Here is a 12,415-nt window from a genome sequence, read left to right as displayed (position 1 = left end):
ACGTCGTCACCGAGCTGTCGTCCTCCTTCAGCCGGCTAAGCACAGAGCTCTCTTTGTGCACCTTCTGAAAGAAGAAACGCGAGCACGTCTCGTCCTGCTCCACGGAGCAGACCCTGGACCGGAAGATTATCCTGGAGGCCTCCGCGGCGAAGAACGAGGCTTGCTGGCCCCTCACCTCGCGGAGGTCCTCCGTGACATTGACCCCCATCAACTGCAGAAGGAGCAGGTTCTGCACCCTTTTCTGGAGTCGCGACAGCTTTCCCCGCCTCTCTCTTGCCTTCTGAACACCCTTGAGGACAAAGAACCTTTTGATGTTCTCCTTCACCGTCTCCCACCAGTCGCCTGGAGACTCAAAGAGGGGTTTCAGGATTCTCCAAACGGCGTACTCCCTCTTAAGCTCCTCGACGTTCTCTGGGGTCAACAGAGTCGTGTTGAGCTTCCACGTCCCCTTGCCGGCCGGCTGGTCGTCCTGTAAGTGACAGTCGGCCAGCAGGAGGCAGTGGTCAGAGAAGAACGCCGGCTCGACGCCGGTGGACCTGACCAAGAACGTCCGTGACACAAACAGGAAGTCTATTCTTGAGCGAATAGACCCGTCTGGCCGCGACCAGGTGTACCTCTCCTGCGCTCCGTCTGCAGGGGTGCTGAAGACGTCGAGCAGCTTGGCGTCCTTCACCGTGCCCATCAGGAATCTGGACGTGACGTCCAGTTGACTCCCCCCACCCGCTGTCCCCACGCCGGATCTTCAATCTGCATCAATGATGCAGTTGAAGTCTCCGCCTAGGATGACCGGCCTGGACGTAGCCAGCAGGGGTGGAAGCCGCTGCAGGATGGCCAACCGCTCACTCCGTACCGCTGGGGCGTACACGTTGATCAGCCTTCGGGGATCATTTCTGTAGGTGATGTCAGCCACTAGGAGGCGCCCCCCCCACCACCTCCTGAACTTGAGAGATGGTGAAGTCGCGCCCCCGCAGCAGAATAGCCAGGCCCGAGGAGCGACAGTCGTTACCCCCCGACCAGATCGAAGGCCCACAGGTCCAGGCGCCGGACCATTTCCCGTACCTGCTGAGGTGCGGTATCCCGCACTCCTGCAGAAACAGGAGGTCCGCCTCGATGGTGGTCAGGTAGGCCAACGTGGACACACATCTCGCGGTTGACTTGACGCTGCGCACATTAATGCTCGCAACTCGTACCCCCATTGTGGGCAGTGACCGCAGTACCCTCCCCAAGTCCAAGGTCCAGCCCCTCCATCTGTCCCTTCATGCCCATTGCCCGGGCTAACTGCTGGACGCTCTCCGGGCTCAGGAAACCGTCCGTGCTGCCTTCCGGGTAGCATCCCCCCGTCAGGGGTGCGGAGGCAGGAGGGTCCGGCTCCGGGTCAGGCTGGGGACGCGCTGTTTCCTCCTTCCCACCTGGAAGTTCCGGGGGGCCCTCCGGTGCTCCAGCGGCACTTGACTGGGTGTCGGAGTGAGCCTCAGAACGCCTCCCGTCACCTGGAAGCGGGGTGCTGCTTTCCTTCCCCCTCGAGACCTTTAACTTCTGCTTCGGGTGGGCCCTCTCCGAATCCTCCTCGTCAGAGGAGCTCTTATAGCCCCCCTGTAGCTGCCTCTTCCCGCCTGATGGTTGCGGTTCCTGGGCCCGTCGACGCACCTTCCTCCTCGCTCTCCGGACTGTTGTCCACTCCCCTGGGTCGCCTGTCGCTGCCTCCATTGACTCCGGGTTGTCGGGGTGGATCGGAGCCTGCAGGGGTGCTTTGCTGGCCTCGGGCCCAACCTGCGGGGCTGGGCCCTCCTGCACGGCCAGGCCCTCCTGCACATTAGTGGGGTCCTTGCTGGGCCCTGGTGCCTTCCTCTCCTCTGGGGGGGCTGGCCCCGCATTGCCCCTGCCGGCGACCTGGGCGTAGGTGGTCCCCCGCCGCGGGCATGCCCGATAGAGGTGGCCCGCTTCCCCACAAAGGTTGCAGCTTCTCTCTCGTGGGGAATCCTTTGCAAGGTGTCCCTCCTCCCTGCAGTTCCTGCAGATGGTGGCTTTGCAGTCGGCCGCCACGTGACCTGACCTACCACAGGCATGGCAGACTTTAGGTTGCCCTGCATAGGTCAGGTAGCCCCTGCTCCCGCCGATCGCGAAGCTGGACCGTGGGTGTGCGACATTCCCATCTGCGCCCATCCTCAGCGTCACCTTGACCTGCCTCTTACTGGTCCAGATGCCAAAGGGGTCCATGATGTCAGTTAGGTCCCCTTCCCCCTTCACATACCTTCCGAGGAAGGTCAGGACATCAACTGCTGGCACATGCGGGTTGTACATGTGTACAGTCACCATACGGCTCCTCTGCGCTGGCATCACAAACAGCGGGACAGCGGTCAATACAGAGAGGGGGCCCTCACCTCCTTTCTCCTTGAAAACCTCCAGGAAACGCTCGCAAAGCTTGGCACTCCTGAAGGTCACATCGTAAAAACCTCCTCCGGGGAAATCCTGCAGGCAGTAGATGTCCGCAGCAGCGAACTCACAACAGTCCAACAGGACCCTCTTCACGAAGAAGGTGCGGTTCACAGGTGCACCTTCATCCACCTTCTTTACAGAAACACGGATGGTGTTCCGGACCCCCTGACCTGGGGCACGAGCACTTGCCGCAGCCATCGTTGCAGGTTGGCTGCTTCCCTGAACCAGCGTTAGGCCGAAGCCAGCATTAAGATCCACCGGTCGCAAGGGCGCACAGCCAACCCGATGTCCTCCTTTCACCTCCAAGATAGCACTCTCCTCCTCTCGGTCCACAAGACAGTGGGTCTTTATTGTGTTCGAGATGTAAGCTAGTTCACTGAGCTTGCCGGTTTGTTCCCAGATGTTTTGTCACCATTCTAGGTAACATCATCAGTGAGCCTCCGGTGAAGTGCATTAAGATCCACTGGTCGCAAGGGCGCACAGCCAACCCGACGTCCTCCTTTCACCTCCAAGATAGCACTCTCCTCCTCTCGGTCCGCAAGAGAGTGGGTCTGCCCCGCTTTCTATTTGTCTGTTTAGGTTTCCTTGGGTTGGTGATGTCATTTCCTGCGTTGGTGATGTCATTTCCTGATCTTTTTCTCAGAGGATGGTAGATTGGTTCCAAATCAATGTGTTTGTTGATGGAGTTCCGGTTGGAATGCCATGCTTCTAGGAATTCTCGTGCGTGTCTCTGTTTGGCTTGTCCTAGGATGGATGTGTTGTCCCAATCAAAGTGGTGTCCTTCCTTATCTGTATGTAAGAATACGAGTGATAGTGGGTCATGTCGTTCTGTGGCTGGTTGATGTTCACGTATCCTGGTGGCTAGCTTTCTGCCTGTTTGTCCAATGTAGTGTTTGTCACATTCTTGTTCCCGACTTTCTTGAAGATTTGTTCTGCTGCTGCTGGTGTCTCCCACTGTGAAAACTGATGCAAAGTACCCATTCGGATCCTCCATAATTTCTTCATCCCCATTAATACTTCTCCACTCTCATTGTCCAGCAGTCGAATGTTCACTCTTGGCTCTCTCTTACTGTTTAAATATCTTAAAAAGTCTCTGGCAATATTCTTTTAGTTTACTAGCTAACTTATTCATCTTTCATCGTTCCTATTTCCTGACTATTTTCTTCTCCACATTCTACTACTGCTCAGAGGCTCATACACAGCTCCCATCAGGGTCCTCAAACCTACGCAAACAGATTCTATGCCTTTTGAATCTATGTCACTTCTTGCTGTTGATTTAATTTCATTTATTATGAACAAGGTAACCCCGTAACCCCCCACCCATCTGCCTGTCCTTCCGATAGGACGCATATCCATATCTATTCAGTTGCCAGCCCTGATCCCCTTGCAGCCTTATCTCTGTGACACCCAGAACATCACACGTGCCAATTTCAATTTGCACCACAAGCTCATTTACCCTGTTTCAGATACTGCACGCATTTAAGTACAACACCCTCAGTCCTGCATTGACCGCCCCTTTCATTGATGTCCCCTTATCTGCTGTGCCAGAAGTTAGATGCCTGACCCTTTCCATACTCTCTGTCCTATTACTTGTTCTTGAAAATTTAATAATCTCTGTTGAGCCCTCCTCACCCTTAACCTTTTCCATAATTTTCCACGCAACTGCACCCACCCCCAACTATTTAGTTTAAAGCCCTATCTACAGCCCTACTTATGCAATTTGCAAGGACTCTGGTCCCAGCATGATTCAGGAGCAGCTTCCTCCACACCAGTAGTGGTGCCAATGTCCCATGAATTTGAACCCATTTTTCCCACATCAATCTCTGAGTCATGTGTTTACCACTGTTTACCACTTTGATCCTGTGCCAACTTGCAGTGGCTGAGATAGTAATGCAGAGATTATTACCTTTTCAGTTCTGTATTACAATTTAGCTCCTAGCTGTTCATATTCCCTCAGCAGAACCTCTTTCCTCTTTCTATCCATATCGTTGGTACCTACAACAACAAGTGGATCTTTCCCTTTGCAGTCCATGTTGCTCTGCAGCCCAGGTAAGAAATACTGAGCCCAAGCAACGCAGCCTAGGGGATTCTTGATCCTGGCCACAGAGAACAGTATCTATTCCTTTGACTATACCAGCCTGATTACAACTACATTTTTCTTTTCTGCCCCCTCACGATGCTATGGTCAGTTTGCTTATTCTCCATACAGCCCCTGCCCTCACCCACACAAGGAGCAAGAATCTCAAACCTGTTAGAGACAGGGTCAAGGACTGATGCTCCTTCAGCACTGCCTCCTAGATCCCTCTAACTGCCTTGTTCGTAGTCACAACCTCCTGTCCCCCACCTCGGACTGAATTTGAGGAGGTTAATCTAAGGGGTATGACTCCTCCTAAAACACAGTTTCCTGGTAACTCTTCCCCTTCTTGATGAGTCGCAGTGTTTGAAACTCAGATTACAACTCAGTAACTCTGAGCCGGAGTTCGTCAACACTTATTACAGAAATGGTTACAATGAACCACAGTGTAGCCAACAGCTCCCACATCATGCAGTTACAACATATAGTCTAGCCCAGCATCTCTATTTTAATTCCTTCGTTCTTAATTTGATATTTAAAAATTCAGCACTGGTCTTTTATTTTGTGGCCTGTAAATATTTCCCCTATATACCTTCAATCTGAAAGTAATCTATTGTAGATAGTTAAATTTGCAGCAGCTAAAACCAACACATTGTTTTCCTGTGATGTCACTCTTTTGTGCTGGGCCCTAGATCCTCTGCTTCAATTCTTCCTTGCTAAGTATGAGCCAAAATAAAGCAAGTAAAAAGCTCCTCTTCCCATCAGCACTGAATTCCCACATTGCCTCCCAATCCCCCAAACTATATACTCACTCAGGCTATGTCTCACTCAGGCTGTGTCTCACTGTAGATGGAATCTCTGCTTCCTGACCTTGTGAAGCTTGCTGAGTAAGATCAAGCAATACAAATTAGCTGTTGTATTCTATACATTGCATATACATTCCCAGAGAACGTTGTCTCTGGTCTCCGGCCTGATATTCAATCCATATCACAAGAACAGATGATCTGGTCATTATGACATTATTTGTGGGAGTTTGCTGTGATTAATTGCCATATTTCTTACAGCACCAGTGTAATACCACTACAAAACCACTCTATTGGTTATAACGTGATTTGGGATATCCCGAGACCAAGAAGGAAGCTAAATAAATGCAAATTTTTCTTTTAAGCTGGAAATGGGGAAAAATGAGAGAAAATTGTGCGGTTTGCTTACAATTATGGCATCAAAAATTGCTCGTCACCATGGCAATGAATGTTGCAGTATTATAATTCTTTGTGAGCTATGTAAAAAAATAACTCTGGGAGTTGAAACAAAAATACAAGTCGTGACGTGACAGGCTCAGATTGCATTTCCAATTTGCAATAAAATCATGTCTATTATGTCATTACTTAGGTGGCTACACCTAACCAAAGAGTTCTGGGTTGCAGTGGGGCGAAGAGGGACAGACATCACAAGCTCCTGTCTTAAATAGGTAGCCCCACCCTAGACTCAAGCACTGTGGCTGCCCTAAGGCTTCTGTTCTTGGGCTCTGACATACTACCCTGTCCTGTCCTGGTCTCAAAAGGATTGAATGTGCCTATCAGCAACAATAATGCCGCATCCTGCCCAAGATTGCATCACCCACTGACCCTCAATATCATGCCACACACAACTGTGATGCTCAATTGGGTGAGTCAATCCCCATCAACCGTAACCCATGGAACTGCACAGTAAATACCAGGTCTTAAGAGGTCAAACATCCCTGCCAATGCACAGAAGATCAAGGCACGGAGTGACCCACTCCAGGAGCAAAGCATTGAATATTTCAAAAAACTTTGTCATGTTGAAGGACTGAAGTTGTGGCTTTGGAGGCAGCCCATCAATCTTCAACAACTATACATCAAATCCTTTAAACACCTGCCAACATGTAGCAGAGTGTGCGGATCACACATTAGGCTTATCTGGCACTTCAGAACCTATTGAACTAAGGGGAAGTGAGTCAACCTCGATCCTGAAGGACTGCCTAAGAGAAAAGATCATACACGCAAACAAAAAGAAGAGGATTGTGATTATTGCACCTTTCATAACCTTTGCATGACTGAACACTTTTCAGCAAGTTCAGAACTTTGTTTGAAGTGTGACCACTTCTATGATGTAGGATATCCAATTTGTGCACAGAAGCTCCTGCAAACAGCAACACAGTAATCTGTATTTCTTATGATGTTGTTTGATGGCTCAGTATTGGCCAGGTCACCAAGGATAACTTCCCTGGTCTTCTTTGAAATAGTGGCATGGAATCTTTTACATTTATCTGAGCAGGCAGGCGGGACATCAGGATAACATCTCATCTGAAGGATGGCACCTCTAACAGTTCAGCACTCCATCAGTACTTCAGTGTCAGTGTCCCCCTGGAGTGGGACTTGAGCTCAGAAACTTGTGACTCAGAGGTGAGTATCCTGTCAACTTATTTTTTCATATGTATTGTAAAGACACTGCCTTTTTATTTTTATGTGTTTTTGATTGTAGACATAAATAGGAAAAGATTTTTTTCAAAAATCAAGGACCGAAGGATTACTGCACTTTTAAAAATGTGACACTCATTGTAAGTACTGTTGACATAGCAGTAGCGGAAGCCTAGTTTGCAGATGAGCTGGAACCAAGGCATGTGTACAAATGAAGCTTTGGCTGACACATTGTTAGTCTGTGGACTAGTTGCCAATAAACAATGACAAAGGCCTTCAACCCACCTACAGTTATGTGATCGGCCTTCATGTAGCTGAACAGCTTTGGGCTGTGAATACTTTGGCAGAAATGATTGGATCTTTGGAGGAGAAGGAGCTGTTTTTGCTTTGCATTAAAAGGTATCTTAAGCCTGAAGGTAGCCAGTTTAGTTCTCCATTTGTAAGCTGAGTTGCCTTTTTTGTTACCTTGCTGTAAGCTGTGACTTTTAATTGACAAATCAAGGATCTTAGTGAGTGGAAATCAGTTACCCTCTGCCTCTGGCCAACATGTCTTACTGCAAATGTACAAGGTGCTGGTGAGATCGCTATTGGAGTACTGTGAACAGTTTTGGTCCCTTTATTTAAAAGATATTATTTCTTTCGAGGCAGTTCAGAGAAGGTTCCCTAAGATGATCCTCCGTATGGGGGGTTTGTTTTATGAGCAAAGGTTAAACAGGTTGGGACTCTACTCAGTTGAATTTAGAAGAATGATAGGTGATCTAATGGAAACACATAGGATTCTTAAATGGCTCGACAGGGTAAATGCTGAGAGGATGTTTCCTACATGGGAGAGTCTAGATCAGAGGGCATAGACTACAGAATTTAAGGGGGGGGGTGCAATTTAAGATTGAGATGAGAAGGAATTTCTTCTCTCAGAGCATTTTAAATCTTTGGAATACATTGTCACAGAGAGCTGTGGGGACTGAGTCCTTGTGTATATTTAAGGCTGAGATAGATGGGTTCTTGATCAGCTGGGGAATCAAGGGTTATGGGGAAAGGGCACAAAAGTAAACATGAGGAATGTTGGAGCAGCCATGATCCTATTGAATGGTGGAGCAGGCTCTACAAGTTGTACAGTCTATGCCTGTTCTTATTTGTTATGGTCTTGAGTAGATGAAATATCTGGAGAAGGAAGATTGAGAAGTTTTATTCTGATCAGCACAAGAATCATCTCATTAAACCATGTGGACAAAGGCCACCAAACTGTCTGCCCAGTCTTTCCCTCTGCCATAATACCCACGTTGTTTTTCCTGTTGATGTCTGCCTGTATGTGTGTGCAGAGGGGTAGTTTATAAGGGGGTTAGAGTTTTAACCGGTTGAGTTATATGTCGACAGTTCAATATTGTTTCCCGGGAATTGCATTTGAATTATTTGTAACAGTCATTTATGTTACATGCAGAAACTTGGTATGTGCATTCTGGTAACCTGATTCTAAAAGGGAGATAAATTGAGGAATTTTACTTACATTTAAAAATTTTTAACTTTTGCAACAATTATGGGAATAGTGGGATTTGATTTCTATTGTGCCATCCAGATGTTACTGTATACGGCTGGTGAAAGAGTTCTAAATCAATGTCTACAGTATCAATTCATTCAACAGCTTCAGCCACTACAGTGTGAATGGCTGTGAAGCCACTAGGGATAGTTCGCTCAGTGGTTCAGTCTGTGGGCAGTGGTCCAGAAATGGTTGACCACAGTTACAATTTGAGTTTGTAAAACTTACAGAGGAAGTGGCCACATTATATATTTGCCTCCTCCAAGTCCTCAAAGTGGTTGAGGGTTGTACAAGTTTTCCATGGAAGGTACTCACAAACCTAAGATTCTCAGCACTTGGGTCCATCGCCATGTTACAGTTGGTGAAGGGGGCACCAACAAGGTTTGGTGCTGTTATTAGTTTGTAGGGTTTGGAGTGTGTTTTCGGCAGAGGCTACGGGATCTCTCATGAGTCACATGGAGTCTTTTCTGGATCCCCAGCTGATCCAGGTATGGGGCCGCAAGTGTTGTAAGTTCATTGTGAAAAATTACATTTATTTCATGAAAAGGTAGGATCTTTTTCAATTTAGGGTGTGTAATTATAAAAAGTGGAAGTGGTGGGGTCCTATCTCTAACACCCTGTGATATTGAGAATGAGTCAGTTGCTCCTGTTCGGTGAATGTGTGTGTGAATTACTGTCACCACACCATTTCCCTCCAGTCATCAGGTTAACTACAGACCAGTCTTCTCTCTGTCTTTCTACCCTAATGCCTTTAGTTCTATACTTCCATATTTGAGAATACATTCTTTTAGAGAACGCAGCTAGTTTGCCAGTGTAAAATGTGGCCTGTTACTATAGTAACTTTCCCTCCATGTTCTTTCTGCCACCCTGCTCCCCATCCCCCACTCCTCGTTTTCACTGCTGATTTGATTCCAAATATGGAGAGCTCCATATTTTCAGACATCCAGGTAATTTCACACAAAAGAAGCCGGGTTCATAACCGGATTCCTTGGTGTTTGATTTCCATTGTCTAGACATCACAGAGTGCAACTTTTCTAAGTTGGCCGAGCACAGCTTTATTTTTGATAAATAGTGTTATTAACTTAGTAAACTCCTGTTTTGTAACGTGGGTTCCCATGAGTGCCAAAGGGCATCTGTCTCCCACCCTAAGGGCCATTCTTCCCTGGGATCTTAGTGGTACTGGGCAATTGGCCACCTGTTTGCCAATCCCACTTTTATCTGACAAATTCATGAGACGTAGGCGTCACTGGCTGGGCCAGCTTTCAATGCCCAACCCCAACCTCTTGAACTGGTGTAGTCCATTTGGTGTAAGTCAACCCACAATGCTGTGAGGGAGGGAGATCCAGGAATTTGATCCAGTAATGATGAAGGAACAACTGATGTATTCCCAAGTCGGGATGGTGTGTGGTTTGAAGGGGAATTTGCAGGTGGTGATGTTTTCATGTATCTTGTCCTTTGAGATGGTAGAGTTCAAGGGTTTTGGAAGGTGATGTCTAAGGAGCCCATGTTCCCGATAGATATATATCAGACCAGTAGAAAAAGTTAATGTTGTTTTCTGTTTACCCAATCTGAATCCAACTGTATACCAATGTTAACAAAGCACACAACTCTACTGAGGAGTGTTGTCGAACAGAGAGATTGAGAAGTGTGGGTACATAGTTCTTTGCAAATTACATTACAAGTAGACAGGATGGTTAAGAAGGTGTTTGGTACGCTCGCTTAATTGCTCAGACCCATTGAGTGCAGGAGTTAGGACGTCATGTTGAGATTGTACAGGGCGTTGGTGAGGCCACATTTGGAATACTGCATACAGTTCTGGTTACCCTGCTACAAGAAGGATATTATTAAATTGGAGAGGGTTCAGAAAAGATTTACCAGGATGGTGCTGGGTATGGAGGACTTGAGTTATAAGACAAGGTTGGGTAGCTTGGTACTTCTTTCACTGGAGTGTATGAGGTTGAAGAATGAACTTAAAGAAGCTTATAAAATCATTAGGGGCACAGATAAGGGGAATAGCAAAGGTCTTTTCCCTAAGGTGGGGGAATTCAAAACTAGGGGGCATACTTTTAAGGTGAGAGGAGAAAGATTTAATAGGGACCTGAAAGGGAACGTTTTTACACAGAGGGTGGGTTGTGTGTGAAACGAGCTGCCACAGGAAGTGGTGGACGCAGATATAGTTTCAACATTTAAAAGACATTTGGTCAGGTATGTGAATAGGAATGGTTTGAAGGGATACAGGCCAAATGCAGGCAAATGGGACTAGTTTATTTTGGAAGACTTGGGTTGGCATGGATGAGTTGGACCAAAAGGTCTGTTTCTGTGCTGTATGACTCTATAACTAACTCAGAACCTGCAATACATGTTTTGATAGCAATTTTTCATTCCACAACCTGAAAATTCTTCGAACAGCCATCCTGACTTAGACATATTGTTTCAATGTTCCTCACGGTCATTGTATTTAAACTGTGGAACTTCCTTCGTAATAGCAATATAGGAGCACCTTCACCACATAGACTGCAGTGATTGAAGAAATGTGCGGCACAAGTCAGTACCAACTTTTCAAGGAATTAGGCATTTTTAATCCTTTTTTATGGGATGCGGGCATTTGCTGTTTGGGACAGCATGAATTGCTCAATTCGTAATTGTCTTTGAGAATATGGTGAACAGGCACAGTCTTTGAAAAGGAGACAAGATGCTGAAAGCAAGTTCTTTACTCCAACCTTCATCATGGCAAATGATTATCAGGAGGGCAAAGAGAATGCTTCAAGAGCTTCCTCAAAGCCTCTCTGAAAGAAGTGACACATGCCCACTGCCTAAAGACCATGCAAATTGGAGAGGGATCATCCAGGAAGATGCCAGTCATTTTTAAAGTCTCCGACAGGCCTAAGTGGAGGACAAAAGCAAAGTGCCAAATGAAACAAGCGTGTAAAATCTGACCATTCCAAAAATGCTCCCCCCTCCCCTCAGCTGATACCACCTGGCCAAACTGGGTGCTGAATTATTTTAGTCAACTGAGGACCCAAAATACTGGAGCACAAGGAAGCTATCCTCGATCCTGAGAGACCGCCTGACAAAGGAGGATGGGTAATCAATACTGGCCTTACCAGTGATGGCCACGCCCATGAATATTTTATACAGAGGGGGAAACGATGGCCTATTGGTATTATTGCTGGACTGTTCATCTAGAGACCTAGATAATGCTTTCAGAACCAAGTTTGAATTCTACCATAGCAGGTGGTAGAATTTGAATTCAATTAAAAAATTCCAGAATTAAGAATCTGAAGAGGACCATGAATCTATTGTCAATTGCCAGAAAAACCCATCTGTTTCACTAATGTCTTTTAGGGAAGGAAACTGCCATTCTTAACTGGTCTGGCCTACATATAATGCAAACCCACAGCAAATGTGGTTGACTGTTAACTGCCCTCAGGGCAATTAAGGATGGGCAATAAATGCTGCCTAGCCAGTGACTCCCTCATCCGTGAAAGAATAAAGAAAAATAATCAATTGTATAAAGATGTGAAGAGAAAGAGAACTGCAACTGTTGAAATGCTGGAACAGAAAAGTGGACATGAACCCGAACAGAATTTTTGCTTTATGAGCAGATGCTGACTTATCCCACAAAGAGACTTGACTAAAATTTTCAAAATTCTGACAGGTATGAACAGAGATGATAAGGAGAAACTATCTCCTCATGTAAAAGGATTAAGAACGAGAGGGCTTGGGTTTAAAATAATTGACAAAATGAGGAAATGCGGTGTGAGAGAAAAAAAAATTCAAATCAGCGTGTAGTTAAGGTGTGGAATATGCATCCTGGATGTATGGTGGAGCCAAGTTTAATCGAGACATTCAAAAGGGCATAAGATGATTATTTTAATGGGGTAATGTGCAGGGTTATGGAGAAAAAGCAGGATAATGTGATGCTAAATT

This window comes from Stegostoma tigrinum, chromosome 38 (assembly GCF_030684315.1).
Source record: "Stegostoma tigrinum isolate sSteTig4 chromosome 38, sSteTig4.hap1, whole genome shotgun sequence".
Taxonomy (NCBI): Eukaryota; Metazoa; Chordata; class Chondrichthyes; order Orectolobiformes; family Stegostomatidae; genus Stegostoma; species Stegostoma tigrinum.
The sequence above is the reverse complement of the archived record's forward strand: the minus strand, read 5'-3'. Positions refer to the sequence as shown.